The sequence below is a fragment of the Callorhinus ursinus genome, unplaced genomic scaffold, assembly GCF_003265705.2.
Source record: "Callorhinus ursinus isolate GAN/ISIS: 27379988/994484 unplaced genomic scaffold, GSC_fseal_2.0 scaffold116, whole genome shotgun sequence".
Classification (NCBI taxonomy): domain Eukaryota; kingdom Metazoa; phylum Chordata; class Mammalia; order Carnivora; family Otariidae; genus Callorhinus; species Callorhinus ursinus.
This window is the reverse complement of record NW_027397178.1, coordinates 45681-63518: the sequence shown is the minus strand read 5'-3', so window position 1 is coordinate 63518 and position 17838 is coordinate 45681.

The following is a 17838-nucleotide window of genomic DNA, read 5'->3' as shown; positions in this document are numbered from 1 at the left end:
GGAAAGAGTAGGAGCAGGGACTAGTAGAATTAGCTGAGCTAAACCAAACAAAACTAAACTAGAAACTGAAGCTCTTGTTTCTTGAGCTATAGGAGGGAGAGGCCTCAGCAAGAAGAGAGACCCATGAAGTCTGAGAGCTAGTAAAGCACACTTCAACTATATACGTTTTTAAATTCTGATTGGGGGTGCCTGGGTAGCTCCATCAGTTAAGCATCCCACTCTTGATTTCGGCTCAGGTCATGATCTCAGAGTCGTGAGATCGAGCCCTGTGTGGGGCTCCACACTGGACATGCAGCCTGCTTAGCATTCTCTCCCTTTCTCTGCCCCTCCCCACCTTAAATAAATAAATAAATAAATAAATAAATAAATAAATAAATTTGGATTGAACTGTAACAATTAAAAGTACAGCAGAAAGAGATGAGATCAAAGTCAGGTAATTTTTAGATGTTGCATAGCTATTGGTCCAACTGACAACAGTTTTGGTATTCAGCTTACAATACTTTCAAATTGACTTGATCATAGGAATAACCTAGTTTTTGCATGAAATAGAGCATTTGAGAAGAAAACATTTTATTTTTAAAACATAGAACATGCTTGTATGACTCAAAAATAAAAATATAAAAATGTATGGATTAAAAAGTCCTGGTCATCCCCCTCCCCATCCACCTTATATCCATTCTCTTATTAATTATTTCCATTATTTTATTGTGCATCCTTTCAGTGTTTTTGTGTATCTAAGCAAATATCAGAATGCTTATTTACCTGTGACCTTCTTATGCTGTTCTGTACCCTGTTTCTTGTTTTAAGATACCCTGGAGAACTTTCCCTGTCTGTACATAGAGAGCAGAAAGAAAATACTTAAGTAAGGAGACTCCTAGCTTGACAAATGTGTTCAATGAATGGATTGTAACATTCCTGAATTATACTTCTGCTTTAATCATTGTCTGATATCTCTTGACCAATTTTCCTCATCAGTAGTAGAAGTCCTACTGTGGTAGAAATTGTATAAAAAAATTTAATTATCCTTTTGCAAGAAAAAATAAGTTATAGCAAACTTCTGGTTATAAAATAATTAAGACATGGGGATGCGATGTAAGCAAGGTGACTATAGTTAATAATATTGTATTGCATATTTGAAAGTTGCTAAAATAATAGATCATGAGGGAGTCTGGGTGGCTCAGTCAGTTAAGCGTCTGCCTTTGGCTCAGGTCATAATCCCAGGGTCCTGGGATCGAGCCCCACACTGGGCTCCCTGCTCAGCATGGAGTATGCTGGTCCCTCTGCCTCTGTCCCTTCCCCCACTTGTGCACTCTCTCTTGCTCTCTCAAATAAATAAAATCTTTAAAAAAAGAAGAAGAGGGGCGCCTGGGTGGCTCAGTTGGTTGGGCGACTGCCTTCGGCTTGGGTCATGATCCTGGAGTCCCGGGATCGAGTCCCGCATCGGGCTCCCTGCTCGGTGGGGAGTCTGCTTCTCCCTCTGACCCTCTCCCCTCTCATGCTCGCTCTTTCTCTCTCTTTCTCTCTCTCAAATAAATAAATAAATCTTAAAAAAAAAAGAAAGGTGTAAAGCGTTTAAAAATAAATAAATAAAAATAAATAAAAATAAAAAAAGAAGAAGAAGGGCGCCTGGGTGGCTCACTCTGTTAAGCGTCTGCCTTTGGCTCGGGTCATGATCCCAGGGTCTTGGGATGGAGTCCCACATCGGGCTCCTTACTCAGCGGGGAGCCTGCTTCTCCCTCTCCCTCTGCCTGCCACTCCCCCTGCTTGTCCTCTCTCTCTCTGTCAAATAAATAAATAAAATATTAAAAAAATAAAAAAGAAGAATAGATCTTGAAATCTGCATCAAAAGAAAAAAATTTTGTAACTGTGTGGTGACAGATGTTAACCCTAGATTTATTGTAGTGATCTTTTAGCAATATATACAGATATCAAATCATTATGTTGTACATCTGAACTAATATGCTATATGTCAAAAATAATAAGTTATAGCAAAATAATATGTATGGGATTTGCCTCAAGACAAAGTGATTGGTAATTCATGGAACTGTGCACTGTGATTCATTATATTATTCTATTTTTAGTATGCTTGAAATGTTTTATAATAAAAAAGCCTCAGAACTATGACAATCAAGCCTCTATTTAAAGAAAATTCTAAGTTTTTAGAAATTAGCTAAAATTTAATGAACGTCAGAAATACTTTCCTAAAGATAGCAACTCTAATTTCACAGAATTAGCCAACTAGCCACTAGGGAATGTCAAATATCATGTGGGCTACTCAGAGCCAGAAAATGTAAAACTATAATGAACTACCAACTCCAAGAGGAATTCAACTCTCTCCTCTCTCAGCAACACCCCGTTTTCTGATCCGAAGTAATGGAGGCAAGGTAGAAACACACACATACACACAGAATCATAGTTCAGAATGGGGAGATTGGATTGGAATAATACACTGAGCACAGAAATCTGTCTTTTTTGCTATGACAAATTCCTTAAAATGAAATAAAAATTATATTTTCTCTTTCTCCTTTTCTTGCCTTTTCATTTTTTAAAAGGGTAACTGCATGACAACACAGAAAAACAAGGCAGGGTGCCATCACCAAATCTTCATACAAAAGGAACTTCCAGGAGGAAAGAAAAAAGTCAGATAATTGAATTTAAAAGAACAGAGAAATACAATGGAAATCTAAAAGACAAACAAGAGATATCTATCCCATAGTCCTTAATTGATACATTTTAACTGATATCCAAATATCACCTGGCTTTGAATATAGCCACAGTGGAAAAAGAAGGATAAAACAGGACAAGTGGCCTCAGAGGAAACAGGTACTTAAAAGTAGAAAAGAAAACAATCTTTAATTTTTCAAATTTGTATTAATAATATAATTTAAATTTTCATAAATCAAGAAAAAGTTGTTATAAAAATTAGATTCTAAGAAGCCAAGATTTCTTTAATTAATAATGGAATTATCAAAATTCACATAATATAAACATATACCAATTATAAAAGGGATTTGGCTGAAGACAATTTTCTACAACACAGAACTAAGATGAAATATGAGGGGAAATGTTAGGTGACATAAAGGTAGACAAGTATCTATGAAACAAATAGAGGGAGCAGGGGCCCCTGAGTGGCTCAGTCAGTTAAGCATCCGACTCTTGATCTCGGCTCATTTCATGATCTCTGGGTCGTGAGCTTCACCCTGGGTGTCTGGCTCCTTGCTCAGTGCTCAGCGGGGAGTCTTCTTGAGATTCTCTCCCTCTCCCTCTTCCTCTCCCTCTGCTCCTCCCTCCACTTGCGTGTGCTCGCTCTCGCATTCTCTCTCTCTAAAGTAAATAAATAAATCTTTAGAAAAAAAAATAGAGGGTGCAGAAGTAGACCGAAATATACATAGCCACTTGATTTTCGATAAGAGAAAAAGATTCACTGCAAAAAGTATAGTCTTTTCAACAAATGTTGCAGAAATATTTGGATATCCATATTCATAAAATGGACTTTGATCTACACTTAGACCATATACAAAAGTTAAGCTAGAATGAATCATACACTTAAATGTAAAACTGAAAAATTTTAAACTTCTAAAAATAGAGAACAGAATCTCTGTGACTTTGATTTAGTCAGATTTCTTAGAAACTAAATCAATGCTCAGCCCACAAAAGAGAAAATGATAAACTGAACTTCATCAAAATTAGAAGTTTTCTGGGCACCTGGGTGGCTCAGTTGGTTAAGCGACTGCCTTCGGCTCAGGTCATGATCCTGGAGTCCCGGGGTCGAGTCCCGCATCGGGCTCCCTGCTCAGCGGGCAGTCTGCTTCTCCCTCTGACCCTCTTCCCTCTCGTGCTCTCTCTCTCTCATTCTTTCTCTCTCAAATAAATAAATAAAATCTTTAAAAAAAATTAGAAGTTTTCTTTCTCAAAAGAAGCCACTAAGACAATGAATAAACAAGCCACAGGCTGAGGAAAATATATTGAAATCATATATCTAATAAAGGACTTGGATCTAGACTCTATTTAAGAGCTCTAAAAATTCATTAATAAGAAAACCAACAACTAATTTTTTAAATGGAAAAAATATTTGAGCAGCTCTACAATAATAGTTGGAGACTTCAACACCCCACTCTCAAAAATGGATAGATTAAGTGGACAAAAGATGACATCAGCACTGTAAACCAACTGGGCTTCCTAGAACACTCCACCCAACAACAGGTTCACATGGAACATTCCCCGGAATAGACCATCTGTTAGTCTACAGAGCTAGTCATCATGAATTAAAACCTTGAAATTATATAAAGTGTCTTTTTTTATCACAATAGAATGAAACTACAAATCAGTAACAGAAGGAAATATGAAAAATTCACAAATGAGTGGAAATTAAACAACACACTCTTAAGCACCACTTGGGAAATTAGCTACCACAAGGGAAATTAGAAAACTGCCATTCCCCCTGCTTGTGCTCTCTGGCACACACACTCTCTCTCTCTCTCTCTCTCTCTCTGTCAAAAAAAAAAAAATCTCAAAGTAATCTACAGATTCAATGCAATCCTTATCAAAATCTCAACTGCATTTTTTTTCAGAAATGGACATGCTGATTTTAAATTCTTATGGGGTTGCCAAAGACCCCAATTATCCAAACTAGTATTGAAAAATAAAAATAAAGTTGGAGGATTCATATTTCCTGATTTTAAAACCATCTACAAAGCTACAGTACTCAAAACAGTGTGGTATGGGCATAATCATAGATATATACACGAATGAAATAGAATTGAGTTTAAAAATGAATCCATACATCTGTAGTCAAGAGTGCCAAGACTACTCAATGAGGAAAGAAAAGTCTTTTCAACAAACAGTGCTGGAACAGATATCCAGTTGTTGCAAAAGAATGAAGAATGCAGGGGCACCTGGGTGGCTCAGTCGGTTAAGCATCTGCCTTCAGCTCAGGTCATGATCTCAGGGTCCTGGGATCGAGCATTGGGTCCTCTGCTCAGCAGAGAGTCTGCTTCTCCCTCTCCCTCTCCCCTTCCTGTGCTTGTGCTCTCTTTCTCCCTCAAATAAATGAATAACATCTTTAAAAAAAAATGAAGAATGAAGTTGGACTTTTAGCTCACACCATATGGAAAAATGAACTCAAAATGGATCAAAGACTCAAATGTAAGAGCTCAAACTTTAAAACGGTTAAAAGAAAACATGAGGGTAAATCTTCATGACCTTGGTTTGGCAATAGATTCTTAGACAAACACAAAAAACACCAGCATCAAAAATTTAAAAAAAATAGATCTATTGTACTTCATCAAATATAAAGACCTTTTTTTTTTTAAAGATTTTATTTTTAACTAATCTCTATACCCAACATGGGGCTTGAATTCACAACCCTGATATCATGAGTCACATGCTCCACCAACTGAACCAGCCAGGTGCCCCCAAATAAAGAGTTTTGAGTATCAAACAACACCATCAAGAAACTAATGCCCTTAAAATATGGTAAATTTTCATGGGTTATTTTTGCACTTTCTATGCCTCCACTTTTTCCTTCTCCTTTTTATTGATTGGAAATACAACTTCCTCTATTGATCCTCAAATGTTCTTACCTTTTCTATGCTATTTTCTATTAGTAATCATTTGCTTTAGTTGCCCTTACATTAGGCCATATATTAAAAATCTATCATATTTTTTTAATTCATAAGAGCTCTTTTTTGTTCTGAGTGGATTTGTTTGTTTGGTTTTGCAATACCCCTTTTTGCCTTATGATTGCAAATATTATCATTGAGAACATTAATGACATTTTTTGAAAAATGAAATTATCAGGGTGCCTGGCTGGCTTAGTTGGTAAGACATGTGACTGTTGATCTTGGGGTTGTAAGTTAGAGCCCCAGGTTGGGTGTAGAGATTACTTAAAAATAAAACCTTTAAAAAATTTTTTTAAGTAAAATTATCTTCTCCCTATAAGGGTCACTGTTTCCTCCAAGTTACCTTCTCCTGCTTGCTTGTTTCAGACAAATAAAATCATATTAGATGATTCTTTTCACAGCAATTGGCTGATCCTTGGTTAAATGTTTATATTTAAGAGAGGGAAACTAAGTAGCTGTTTGGAAGCTCTGAGTGCATGTGATGTGGGAAACAAAGGCAAAAGAAAAAAAAATTAACTTTCCTTACTGCCTACAGCCAAGTCCTTGAAACAGGTAGAGTGACCTTCCTCTGGGAGCTCAGCTGCCTCAATGTTGAGGCTTTGCTAAGGCAAAAGGCAATCTTAGCCTGACCCCCAGGATCTTGTAAGTCTTCTTTAAGATATAAATATTCATTGGAAACTCCTTTATCTCTACCCCCCAAGATACATGTTGGCAGTCATCCTCCAAGCATATGGTCCACTGATAGACATCTGAAGGGTCTCATGACTGAGGGATTCTTGACAGTAATAAATGACCTTTTTCCTAACAATAGCTAGCTCCCTCAAGGTACTAGAAACTTGTTGCCAAAATACCTGGGAGGCTTATGCTGTATGTAACCCCTTCCCAACTTGAAAGTATATAATCAGTCACCCGTCACAACCCCAGGGCAACGCTGTCTGCCCACAGGTCCTGTCCCGTGCTTTAATAAAACCATCTTTTTGCGCTGAAGACATCTCAAAAATTCTTTCTTGGCCATCAGCTCTGAACCAACCTTCAAACAACATCATATGGATGGTACTTAATGATTCTGGGCCTCACTCCATGGTGATATGGCTGGCCTGTGTTTTAGGAAGCACCAATGCTAGTATCCTCATATCTTTCCTTTTGGACTTGTCAGATAATGCAAAGAAAATTCTTCAGTTTCCTATCTAGCTGCCAAATATGTGGCATCAAAGTAGGCATCAGTAACCAGTATGCATAATTGATTTAATCCCCAGTTTCAAAAGTAAAAGACCCTATGCTCTACCTGTTCCAGAGACAAATCATCCAGTCTCTTGCTGGGAGTGGGAGAGGGACAACAATCAGCCTGGGTAATGAAGAAGGTATAGAGAATCAAACTGCTTCTTAAATGTTTTCCAGCCAATTCTTAATTTAGCCTTCCATTCTTTCTACTTCCAAATATGTAGAGACCTCTGAAACAAACTGAACTGATTCTTGGTTTTTCTCACTGCTTGCCTAAAATTCATCTTTTTCAGCCAATTTTTCCATGTCATTTACTGCTAAATTATCTGCTTTTCATCTTCTGAAATTTTGTTGCTATTGCTTCCTTTTCCGTGCTATAGTTTTAGTGGGGCTTCAGGAAGAATTGGATATAGATATATGTATTCAATGTACCAGATTTATGCCAATTAAATAAATTTTTTTTTACCAATTTCTTTGTTGACCTTGCCTTTTTGTATCTCAGTCTCTCTTTCAAGGCTCATTTTCATTTTTAAGGTATACTTTTTTGGATGTTCCTTTAATAAAGATCTGCTGATCATTAACCCTTTCGGTTTTTATTTATTAGAAAATGTCTATCTTACCCTTGTTCTTGATAGTTTTTCTGCGTACATGATTTTATGCAGTTGTACCAGGTCCTCTTCCCAGATTCTCTCCTCTGCCTCCCACTTCCCAGCCAGTGGCATGCATTATTAATTTTGCTGTACCGATCCAGTCCTTCCTCTCCATCTCCCTCACCAGTTCTCACCTGGTTTTAGCTGTCTGTGCTTCCGGTCAGACCCCCAAGCCTACTCTTTCATGCTGCTGAGAATAGCAAAAATTTGCCGATAGGCTGATTGGATCAGGTCAGGTTCTAGTTCTTTTTTTTTTTTTCTTTTTTGGTAAATTTTTTAATTTTTATTTTTAAATTTAAATTCAGTTAATCAACATATAGTGTTTTATTAGTCTTGGAGGTAGAGTTCAGTGATTCATCAGCCTTATGTAATACCCAGTGCTCATTACAGCATGTGCTTAATGTCCACACCCTCAGGTTTCAGTTCCAATTTAAAAGCCCAACTGTGGGGTAGCTCCATTTGCAAAGGACAAGATTGTATAAGTTCCTTCCAGTGGGACTCAAACCAATGACCTAAGGATTCCTACATAGATCAAACTATAGTCCTGCACTCTACCAGCGAAGGCACATCCTGAGAGTGTCTGGAAAATTCTTTGTTCACCACAGGCAGGAACCTTGTTTGGAAAGGATGCCTGGAAAGATCTACACACCCTCCTAGAGTGCCATAGTCACCTGTGCCCTTCGGGTCCCACCGGGCCACTTCTCTCAGTCCCTGGCTTAATGTTATGACCATCAGCCACCCAGAGAGGTGAGGAATGACTCTTTTAGAACAACCCTGGATTTGAAGAGCAACAGTGGTGAAAAAGGTCCAGAAGAGGCCAAATTCTGTAAGCTCAAGGCTAATGTCACCTTTGCCTAAGGTAGTGTCCCCTGGCAGTGTGTTTAATTGCAGTCATCCCTTCTCAATAGTCTCCACCAAGTGCTGCTTCCTCTCTTCCGTGCTTATTGTTCCGACTTGGTGAAAACGACTGAGAAAAGAAGTCTCTGCTCTGAAGGAGCAGGAGAGCTGTTTGCCAAGGCCAGGCCCTTGTCAGAGCCCCACTGCAGTCCTGCCCCTACCCTTCAGTCTCCTCAGGCACTCAATTTTCTACTGGAGGTGTCTGCTTCTTGCAGCAGGTCAAGGTTTAATAGCATGATTGAGACGGCAGTTTGGATTTCTAAGATGAGAGGGTTACAGTGGCAGGATTTTTTATTTGGTTCAGAAGACCTTTTGCAAAATCTCCTGGGGTTTAACCCTGGGCCTTAAGGCATTCCAAGCAAGAAACATACCCAGATCAATGACCACCTGACAGAGCTGCTGCATTAATCACTTTTAAGGCTTCTACTGACCCTGCCAGTCATGTCAGGAACCCACGGACCAGCAGAAGTTTCCCTAGGACCTCCAGTACTGCCTTCTCCTGGACAATGGTGGGTTCTCTTAGCCCCTCCAAACTTACAAGTCAAAGCTCTCTGAGCTCTGAGGTTGCCTATAACGGTGTTTCTCCAGTGTTGCTTTCTCTTTCTGTTTTCCTTCAGTCGTAAAACTATGCTGACCCAGGATTTGACTTGGGCCCTTTCATATCCAATGCCAGAATTATTGACCATAAACCCACAAGGACAGAAATAGGCCGGCTCCTCCTGGGCATCAGATCATCCGCCCATGCGCTCTGTACCCTACCCACCCTTTCTTCCACTTTTTGGTATTGCTCTCACTTTCACTGTTATTTATTCTTGAATCTATTTTGCTGGTCACTGAGGCCTCAGCTCCTTCTGAAGACCATATCTGACCTGTGTTCTACATCAATCACACCTGACAGGAGCAAGAAGCCCCCATCTCTTACCAGAAGTCTTCACATCTAGAAGTAATGATGTTTGTGAATATTCCACTGAGAGAGATTCATCTCTTTCATGAATGTGTGGACTCTCTCTTTGGTTCCCAGAGGCCAACAGGGTCTCTGTAGTCAAGGTTCAGCCTCCTTAGTCTCCCTCATAGGAACTATAATAGAAAAGTGAAGACTCTTCTGTCTGTTCCCCAAGCCAGTACACAGGAATCCAAGTGAGTGTATTTAGCAGGGATTCTAGGGGAAGGTTTGGTTGGCTCAAGGCAGTCTACCCCAGTGAGACTTACAAGGTTGCCACCTTATGGGTCTTGCATTCCCAGGGGAAAGAGTGATCACTGTGGCCTGCTGATTCCCAGTGTCATATGGGAGTCTTGCTTGGCAGGCCAGGGTTTCATTCGGACCCAGCTGTCTCTCTGTGCTCTAAATCTGGAGTTGCAATTGTTTGCACGTGGCGGGCAAGTATTCAAGTTGGGTCTACTCTATCCTAATTTGTTCTGAAGCTCAATTTAGAACCTCTCTCAAATGGTGCTTGTAAAGAGGCTGTATGCTCAGAAGTTAGTGATGGCAGTGTAAATCAGGGCTCACAAGTTCAAATCTCAAGGGGGTCTTGGGGGCTGAACTGTGCATTAACTGCCAGATACTTTCAGCTTCTTAACTCTCCCCTGCTGCATTTGACAGAAAGGAGTAAGCTCCTTCTTTGCCGAAAAGGATTTTGCACTTTAGGATTTTGGCTAGAAAAAAAATCATTTTGGTGCTCTCTCCTTGCTGTACTGATGTAAGTTGATTTTGGTGGACCACATTCTGGGTCATGGGACACATGTTAACAATTCTAAAAGAATAGAAACTATATAATTCTATCAGATCACAATGGAATTAAACCAGAAATCAGTAACAGAAAGTTGGAAAATACCAAGATATTTGGAGATTAAACAATACACTTCTAAGTAACTCATGGGTCAAGAAAGAAACATAAAAGGACATTTTAAAATATTTTGAAATGAAAACAGCTTATCAAAATGTGTTGGATGCAACAAAAGCAGTGACTAGGGGAAAATTTATTACACTAAATAGATATATTAGGAAAGAAGAAAGATCGAAAATCAATAATCTAGGCTTTTGCCTTAGGAAACTAGAAAAAGAAGAGGAAATTAGATCCAAATAAGCAGAAGAAAAGAAATAATAGAGCAAATATCAATGAAATTGGAAACAGGAAATTAATAGAGAAAATCAGTGAAAACAAAAGATGGTTCTTTGAAAAGATTAGTAACATTTATAACCCTCTAAATAGGCTAACCAAGAAAAAAATAGAAAAGACATAAATTACTAATATCAGAAATGAAATAGAGGTATCACTACTGATTTCATGGACATTAAAAGGATCATATGAACAACTCTATGCCTATAAATTTGATAACTTAGGTGAAATGGGCCAAATCCTTGAAAGACACATTTTACAAAAACTCACACAAGGAGAAGTATGTCATATGAATATGCCTTTATATATTAAAGAAATTGAATCAAGAATTTATAATCTTCTAAAAAAAAAAAAAGCACCATGGTTTCACTGGTATGTCCTGCCAGACATTTAAGAAAGAAAACAGAAACAGAAGGAATACTTTCTAGTTCATTCCATGAGGCCAAAATTACTCTAATATGAAAACCAGACAAAAACATTACAAGAAAGGAAAATTACAGATGAATATCTCCCATGAACACAGATACAAAAATATTCAACACATATTAGCAAAACAAATCCAACAATGTATTATATACATCATGACCAAGTGGGACTTATTGTAGATATGAATGTTCAGCATTCAAAAACCAGTTAATGTAACCCATTACATTAGCAGGCTAAAGAGGAAAAATCATATAATCATATCAACTGATACAGAAAAAGGCATCTGACATATCCAACATTCATTCGTGATTAAAACTCTCAGTAAACTAGGAATAGAGGGGGACTTTCTTGACTTGATAATGAACACCTACAAAACCTATAGCTAACATCATACCTAATTGTGAGGAACTAGATGCTTTTCCCCTAACATCAGGAACAAAAAACAGTGGTAACCTCTTTCCTCACTCCTATTCAACATCATACTGGAAGTCCTAGTTAATTCAATCAGATGAGAAAATAAAGGTATACACATAGAGAAGGAAGAAATAAAACTGTCTTGGTTCACAGATGATATGATTGTTTATACAGAAATTCCCAAATGGACAAAAATAAATAAATAAATAAACTCTCCTGTAACTAACAAGCAATTGTAGCAAGGTTACAGGATATGGATTTAATATCTAAAAAGTCAACTGCTTTCCTATATGCCAGTTAGTATATAGGAACAGGTGGAATTTGAAATTTAAAACACAGTATCATTTATATTAGCACAACAAAAGAGAGAAACCTTTAGGTATAATTCTAACAAAATATGTATAAGATCTATATGAGGAAAACTACAAAATGCTGATGAAAGAAATCAAAGAAGAACTAAATAAATGGAGAGTTATTCTTTTTTATTTTTTTATTGTTATGTTAATCACCATACATTACATCATTAGCTTTTGATGTAGTGTTCCATGATTCATTGTTTGTGCGTAACACCCAGTGCTCCATGCAGAATGTGCCCTCTTTAATACCCATCACCAGGCTAACCCATCCCCCCAACCTCCTCCCCTCTAGAACCCTCAGTTTGTTTTTCAGAGTCCATTGTCTCTCATGGTTCATCTAATGGAGAGTTATTTTATGTACATGGGTAGGAAGACTCAATATTGTTAAGATGTCAGTTCTTCCTAACTTGATCTATAGATTCAACACAATCCCAATAAAAATCCCAGCAATTTCTGTGATATCAACAAACTGTAAATTTTATGGAAAGGAAAGATCCACAATTCACATAGTACTGAAGAACAAAGTTGGAAGACTGACACTATCCAATTTTAAGACTTACTGTGCTGCTACAGTGATCAACCCACTAATGGTATTGACAACAGAGTAGACCAACAGGTCAGTGGGATAGAATGGAAAACTCAGAAATAGATCTACAGGAATATAGTGGACCTTGAAGAAGTGGCAAGGGCCATTCAATGGAAAAACAGGATAGTCTTTTCAACAAATGGTGCTGAAACAAGTAGACATCCACATGCCCCCCCCAAATGAATCTAGACACAGACCTTATACCTTTCACAAAAATTAACTAAAAATAGATCATAGATCTAAATGTAAAACACAAAACAAAATTTCTAGAAGATAACATAGGAGAAAATCTAAATTACCTTGCATTTGGCACTGACTCTTGATATAACGCTGAAAGCACAATCCATTAAAAAAAATTGTTACAGTGGACTTCATTAAAATTGGAAGTTTCAGCTCTGTGAAAGACACTGTTAAAAGGATGAAAACACAAGCCACGGACTGGGAGAAAATATTTGCAAAACACCTATATGTGGTAAATAACTTGTATCCAAAGTAAAGAACTTATATCCAAACTAAGGAACTTGTATCCAAAATATAAAACGGACTCTTAAAACTCAACAATAAAATAACAAGCAGCCTAGTTTAAAAAAATGGATAAAAGATCTGAAGAAACATCTCACCAAAGAAGACATACAGATGGCAAATAAGCATATGAAAAAGCATCATGTATCATTAGGAATTGCAAATTAAAATAATGAGATACCACCACATACCTATTAGAATGGCTAAAATCCAAAACACTGACAACACCAAATGTTGACCAGAATGTACAGTAACAGGAACTCCCATTCATTGCTGGTAGGAATGAAAAAAGGTACAGCCACTTTGGAAGACAGCTTGTCAGTTTCTTACAAAGCTCAACATGGACTTACCATATGATCTATGATCTAGCAATCATGCTCCTATGTATTTACCCAAATGAGTTGAAAACTGATTACACAAAAATCTGCACATGAATATTTATAAAAGCTTTATTCATAACTGCCAAAACTTAGAATCAACCAAGATATCTTTCAGTAGGTGAAGGGATAAATAAACTGGTACATCCTGACAATGAAATACTATTCAGTGCTAAAAAGAAATGAGCTAGAGCGCCTGACTGGCTCAGTTGGTAGACTGTGTGACTCTTGATCTCGGAATTGTGAGTTCAAGCCCCACATTGGGTGTAGAGATTAAAAATAAAATCTTGAAAAAAAAATAAAAAGAAATGAGCTATCAAGCCATGAAAAGACACAGAAGGAAAGTTAAATGTCTATTGCTAAGTAAAGGAAGCTACCCTGAAAAGGATACTGTGTGATTCCACTATATGATATTCTAGAAAAGGCAAAACTATTGGGACAATAAAAAGACCAGTGGTTGGGGTGCCTGGCTGGCTCAGTCAGTGAAGCATGCGACTCACGATCTCAGGGTTGTGAGTTTGAGCCCCACGTTGTGTGTAGAGATTACTTAAAAATAAAATCTTAAAAAAAAAGGTCAGAGGTTTGGAAGGGAGGAATGAATAGTGGAGCACAGGACATTTGGGGGGCAGCAAAACTATTCTATGTTACTACAGTGATAGATACATGAAATTATGCACTTCTTAAATCTATAAAACTACACAACACAAAGAGTAAACTAAATTATAGACTTTAGTTATATAATAATGTATCGATATTGGTTCATCAATTATAACAAATGTATTACATGAATGCATTTGGCACTAGCATTTTAATAATAGGGGAAACTGTGGGGAGTATAGTGACTCCTTGTAATTTCTGTGCAATTTTTCTGTAAACCTAAAAGTGCTCTAAAAAATAAAGTCTATTGAATTTTTAAGAGGTTAAGCCTCCAATATCTAACAATGTAAATTAAAGGTGAAGAAAAAACTAAGTTTCCAGACTTTATTAGTATGTGTTGGATTTTAAAAGTGATACTTTTTAATTGCCTGTCTTTACAATATCAAACGAATTATGTATGGGATATCAATGACCTCACATAACTTAAAATACTCTGCAAGCCATGCATTTCCTTCTGACTTTTTTTTTTTAAGGTGTTATTTATTTATTTGACAGAGAGATTGACAGTGAGAGAGGGAACGCAAGCAGGGGGAGTGGGAGAGGGAGAAGCAGGCTTCCTGCGGAGCGGGGAGCCCAATGTGGGGCTCCGATTCCAGGACCCTGGGATCATAACCTGAGCTGAAGGCAGACGCTTAACGACTGAGCCACCCAGGCGCCCCCCTTCTGACTTTTGAGTGACTAGAAACAGTGGCACTTATGTGTTGTTGGCTTTTTGAGCTATTGAAAGCTATAAGGTAGTTCTTTAATTTGTGAAATCCGAGCACCTTTGGCCCCGGGGATAGTTGAAAAATGTGATTCATGTAATTTCAAGTTTTTAAACAGAAGTACTTTGAGAGTTTGTTACAGATAATGAAATAGTTTGTGTTTCTCTTAGGTAGAAGATGATAAAGAAAAGCACTTTTTTTTTTGTATGAACATTCATCTATCTTTAAAAATAATTAATTTTAGTATCCTTTTCTTTAGATATCTAAAGTTATTTTCCTGAAGAAGCTAAATATTTCACATAAAAACTCTAAGAAAAATTTTAAGGCTTTTAAAATGCTTTTTTTAAAAACTTCAGGACGTAGATATATTATTTGCTGTTTTAGGAGAACCCATTTGTTACGGAACCTGGACTGGATTGCCCGACGGAAGAACCAAGCGGCACCCGGAAATCTTGGAGGATAGGAGGTTTATTTATCGCCCGCGGGCTCAGAGGAGAGTGGTCTCCAAAGGTCTGAGCCCTGAGCACAAACAAAGGGGGCAATTCATACACATCTACTTCTGCATACTTGGCACTTTTGGTGCCTGCGCGAAGCGGGGCAGGGAGAAGAACCCGGATTGGTCCACGCAGGAAGCAGAGCAGGGAGAAGAACCCGGAAGAGCCCCGGGGCAAGGACTGGGACACTCTCCCTGGCCGGTCGACCATTTTAGGACACAGATTTTCCTTATCACATTTTTTTCTAGATTAAATAAAAGCTTATCAAAAAATTATTTCAGGAATGACATTGCTTTAAAAACTGATGAAAGAAAAAACATTTGGGATGGTTATCAATTGGTTTTCTTATAAACTTGTACGCATTCTTCATATATTTGGGATGTAAATCCTTTGTCGTATATACAAATACATTCTCTACTCTGTGGCAGGACTCTTCACTTAATGGAATTTTTAATTTAAATTCATTTTTCAATGAAATTTTTAAATGTGAAGATCTTACTTTTAATGTAGCCCAATTTATTAGTTTTATCTCTTTATATTTGTTTTTGTATATCTTGTTTAAGAAATATTTGCCTATCTCAAGGTCATCAAGGTGTTCTCTTATGTTTTTTTTAATTTTTTTTAAGATTTTATTTATTTATTTGAGAGAGAGAGAATGAGAGATAGAGAGCACGAGAGGGAAGAGGGTCAGAGGGAGAAGCAGACTCCCTGCCGAGCGGGGACCCCGATGCGGGACTCCAGGATCATGACCTGAGCCGAAGGCAGTCACCCAACCAACTGAGCCACCCAGGCACCCCTTCTCTTATGTTTTTTAAAATGAGCTTTACTGTTTTACATTTCACAGTTAGGTTTATCATTTATCATTTTACATGTAATATGTGCTTTGAATCAAGATTCATTTCCCCCATTGTGTTAGGTGAATGATCCATCACCATTTATTGAAGACATTTCTCTACCCGACTGCACTATAGTGTAAGCTTTGTCATAAATCAGTAGCTAACCATTCACCTATTTTTTTTCATTTTTTTAGAGAGAGTGAGGCAAGTTGGGGAGGGGCAGAGGGAAAGGGAGAAAGAGAATCTCAAGCAGACGCCACACCCAGTGTGGAGCCCGACACAGGGTTGGACATGGGGCTCAATCTCAGGACCCTGAGATCATGACCTGAGCCAAAATCACAAGTCATACACGTAACCAACTGCGCCACCCAGGTACCCCAACCATTCATCTATTTCTAAATTGTACTGTTTCATTGGTATATTTGCCTATCCTTTATCACTACCGCGCTGACTAAATTGTGTTTTCACAGCAATTCTGATTATTATCTGATACAGCAAATCTTCTCTATTTGTTCTTCTCCAAGAGTCTATTAATTAGTTTTGGCCCTAGCATACCCATACGTACTTTAGAATTGTCAAGTTGCACTGCCAATTGTGGAATTTTTATTGAATTTTAAGATCATAGATGACTTTGAGAGATTTGACATTTTTATAGTATTGGTTTTCCAGTCCATAAACATGGACTGCTTTTCCAATTTGTGTAGATTTTCTTTCATTGTCCAATAATAGATTTCTTTTTCTTTTCTTTTTTTTGGGGGGGTTGCTTTATACAGTGAAGATTTTTTTTTTTAAAGATTGTATTTGTTTGACAGAGAGAGACACAGTGAGAGAGGGAACACAAGCAGGGGGAGTGCGAGAGGGAGAAGCAGGTTTCTCACTGAGCAGGGAGCCTGATGCAGGGCTCGATCCCAGGACCCTGGGATCATGACCTGAGCCAAAGGCAGACACTTAACAACTGAGCCACCCAGACACCCCTATACAGTGAAAATTTATTTCTCACTCATATCACAGTCTTGTGGGCTGCAGCAGTGGCTTGGAGAGCCAGGCTTCTCAATGTGAGGTCTGTACAGTGACCAAGGATGAGGAAGAGGGGACAGAGTTGGAACAGTGCACACTTACATCACTTGTGCTCACACACTTCTGGCCAAGACTGCTCACCTGATCAGCTTAACTGCAAGGTATGGGGTGGGGGGGAAGGTGTATGTGAGCCCTCAGACCTCACTACCTCACCAGGGAGACTAGAAGGAAGAAAGAGGGGAGAAGAGAAGGTGCTTGAGACTAACTATCATCATCAAAAGCCATCCTACCCTCCAAGAGGGAGAAACACCTAGGAGGGAGTTCATTCATCAGTTGGCGCATCATAAATCCTACAAATGGTGTCAACGGTATTGTTACTTTGTAGATTTCTTGAAATTTTCTTTTTACACAATCATTTCTTCATTTTCATTTCTTCTACTGAAAACTTTCAGTATAATGTTGAATAGGAGATTAGTGGACATCCTAATCTGGTTTCAGTCTCAAACAGAAATCTAACACCATTTCAGCATTAAATATGTTGTTAGATACAAGATATAATGAAATATTTTTTTGGAGATACACTTCATCAAACTAAGTAAATTGTCTTCTATTCCTAGTTTACTTATCATTTTTATCATGACAGATATTGAATTTTATTAAATGAATTTTCTGCATCTATTAAAAATAGTCATTATTTTTCTCCTTTGGTCTGTTAGTGTGGTGAAGTACATTGATTTTTCTAATGTTCAGTCATTCCTACTTTTATCTAATAGCTCCTGTTCTGTCTTTATATATATGTCTATTTAGTGTGCTAATTTTTTGTTTAGGATTTTTATATCCATGTTTATGAATGAAATTGGCCTATAGTAATTCTCTTATGTCCTTGTCTGCTTTTGATATACATTCACACTCGCTTCATAATATGAGTTATTTCCTTAAATGT